The sequence below is a fragment of the Triticum urartu genome, chromosome 3 (genome assembly GCF_003073215.2).
Source record: "Triticum urartu cultivar G1812 chromosome 3, Tu2.1, whole genome shotgun sequence".
Lineage (NCBI taxonomy): Eukaryota > Viridiplantae > Streptophyta > Magnoliopsida > Poales > Poaceae > Triticum > Triticum urartu.
The window spans coordinates 315,648,609-315,652,059 of NC_053024.1; positions in this window are offsets into that span (position 1 = coordinate 315,648,609).

Genomic DNA, 3,451 nt, shown 5'->3' on the forward strand with positions numbered 1-3,451 from the left:
GAAGAGTGGCTCACCCATAGTCGAGTATGGGGGAGCAATCAACTAGTCTTCATTGAGTCAACACAATCAAGAAAGGTGGTCCAACTTGAGGGAGTCAAGAATGTCATCATCTAGCTCAAGTGGACCATGTGCAAGGCAAAGGTTTGCCCTTGATAGGTTTTCTATTTTACCGGTCTCATGATGGTAGTTGGGAGACCGGGTTATAGGATCGATTGCCGTACTATCAAGGGGGGCTCTCGATGAGTAGCTTGATCGTATCATTCATAGAGAGCTCAAACCATTGCATCCTTGCATCATCTTTCTTGGTTCTTGTTTGGTTCTCTTTGTGAGTCTTAGAGCTTATGGTCATCTTGATGACAAGCTTGAGTTCATCGAAAACGGAGTTTGCATGCATCTTCTATGATGTTTTCGATGTTGGAGGTTTTGCCGATTCTTCTCGGTTGGAGGTTTCACTCCTCTTTTTGTCAGGCATACCTCCCCTGCCTCTTCTTACTATTACCAGTCGCTGTTTTGATGCTACTCGTCGTCTTGTTTCCAACAAGCTTGAGTTTGCTCAATTCGGAGCTCATATGCAGAAGTTATGGCAGTTCTTGTTTTCTTGGAAGTGGTTTTTGTCTGGTCCCAGCGGTAGTACCACGAGCCCCAGTGGTAGTACCGCTTGGAGCTCTCAGCCGTTGTACCGCTGCTTCCGGGCGGTGGTACCGCCATCTTGCTCAGCAAAGACTTGGGCGGTTGTTCCGGCCAGGCACCGCCCAAGTACCGGTCAGGCCTCTGTTTTGATGCGGTACTCGGGCGGTGGTGGCCCGGTTGGTCTGGTCATACCGGTACCACCGGTGTCCGGAGCGGTTCTACCTCTCAGGACTTAGCCGCCCGAGCGCTCAAGGCCATGCGGTTGCACCGGCCCGGTACCGCTCGACTACCGCACTCAGGGGTGACTCCCTTCTGTTCCTATGCGGTGGTTGAGCGGTGGCTGGGCGGTTGCTCCGGTTGTTCTTCTCAACCGGTGCTACCGCCTGGTCGCCCGGTTGTACCGCCTGGTAGGGTTCTACACGTATACTGTGAGTCCCGGTTGTACCGGGAGCAGGAGCGGTAGTACCGCTCGTGTGCGGGCTGAGCACATAACGGTTGGATTTCCCCCCTCCTATAAAAGGGGGTCTTCTTCCCCAATGAACCCTATCTCTTGAGCTCGTTTTTGCCCCCATTGTTGACCTTCTTTGAGCTTGCTAACTCTCAATCCCTCCATGGATTCTTGCTAGTTTTTGAGGGAAAAGAGAGAGGAGATCTAGATCTACATTTCCACCAATCACTTTCTCCTCTATGTGAGGGGAACCCCTTGGATCTAGATCTTGGAGTTCTTGGTGTTCTCCTTCTTGTTCTTCCTCTCATTTTCCTCCCTAGCATTAGTTGCTCCGGTGGGATTTGAGAGAGAAGGACTTGTGCACTCCGTGTGCCCTTGCCATTGCATTTGGTGCATCGGTTTGAGTTCTCCACGGTGATACGTGGAAGTGAAGTTTGAGAAGCTTATTACTCTTGGGTGTTTGGGCACCCTAGAGCTTGTTCCTCTTGGGTGCCTTGGCGCCCTAGACGGTTGGTGTTGTTCGGAGCTCAATCATTGTGGTGTAAAGCTCCGGGCAAGCGTCGGGGTCTCCAATTAGGTTGTGGAGATCGCCCCGAGCAATTTGACGGGTACCGGTGACCGCCCCCAAGGGTTGCCAAAGTGTACGGGTTCGATGACCGCCCCCAAGGGTTGCCATTTGTACGGGTTCGGTGACCGCCCTCAAGGGTCCCTTAGTGGAATCACGGCATCTTGCATTGTGCGAGGGCGTGAGGAGATTACGGTGGCCCTAGTGGCTTCTTGGGGAGCATTGTGCCTCCACACCGCTCCAAACAGAGATTAGCATCCACAAGGGTGTGAACTTCGGGATACAACGTCGTCTTCGCGTGCCTCGGTTATCTCTTACCCGAGCTCTTTACTTATGCACTTTACTTTGTGATAGCCATATTGTTTCTTGTCATATATCTTGCTATCACCTAGTAGTTTATCTTGCTTAGCATAAGTTGTTGGTGCACATAGGTGAGCCTAGTTGTTGTAGGTTTTGTGCTTGACAAATTAACCGCTAGGTTTATTCCGCATTTGTTCAAGCCTAAACCATAATTATTTTAAAATGCCTATTCACCCCCCCCCTCTAGGCGACTTCCACGATCTTTCAATTGGTATCAGAGCCTCGTCTCTCTTTATTAGGCTTTACCGCCTAGAGAGTAAAGATGTCGACTAGGGGATTAGGATTCTTTGACACTCTTAGTTTCGATGGCACAAATTTATGATGTTTGGGTAATTCGCATGCTTAATCTCTTTAGGGTCATGGACCCAAATTTAGAGCGAATTGTAGATATGGGTTTTTCTCCTCCAAAGGATCCCCAAAGATTATCTTTAGAGGATGAGAAAAACTCTTATCTCAATGCTCAAGCTTCTAATGTGCTTTTCGATGCTTTGAGCAATGTAGTTATATTTCAACTCATGCCGTTCCGGGATGCTCATGAGTTGTGGACGAAGCTTCAAGATAAATATGGTGTGTCCAAGATTTGTGGGGATGATTGTTCTCCCTCCACCTCCGGTCGTATAGTCTTCTCAACTTCTTCTACTTCACCTACATGTGGTTTGCCACAAGGTAATGATATGGTGAGTAGTGTTGGTCATTGCAATGATGATAGTATGCTTATTGTGGATGATCCTTCATCACTATTATTGCAATGCTCCTTCTTTGGACTTTACACTTCAAGCACTCCAAATGTTTCACATGCTTGTGTTGATAAGTCTTGCATATCATGTAGAAATTGCTTGACTAAATCTCATGATGATATGCTTGCTATGTCTTGTTGCCATGATAAAAATGTATCTATTTCCTCGAGTTGTTGTGCTAACAATGTAGAGGAACCACACTCATGGAACAAGATGTGGTCTTGAACGGTGCTTCAAGGGATCTACATCATCATCGGTTGCTTTTTGCCTTATGCCAGGCTTCAAAGGTATCTCCCACTTTGAATCCCAATATATCTTGTGAATTGATGATGGCAAGAGTGATTGATGATGTGATTATGATGAAGAGAATGAGAGGTTGCCTCCTAAAGTTAAGGGGGAATAATTTTTAAAGCTCTTCGAATAAAATTGCTCCGTTTCCAACTTCATGAAATGTCTATTGCTATTGAGGGCAAGAAATATTGATGAGTTGGAATATCGTCTTGAGGGCATGAAGGTCACATTGAGAAAATGGAAGCTCATGAGCGTGATTACGCAAATGAGATCGCGGAGCTATCTCAAGCTCTTGAACATGAACAAACTCATCCGAATCTCTTGAGGAGACCTTTGCTATAGAATTATCTAGAATAAAGGAATCTCATGATAGAGCACTCGAGGGCCAATGATTTCAAAACTAAAAATGCTAAGCTTGAA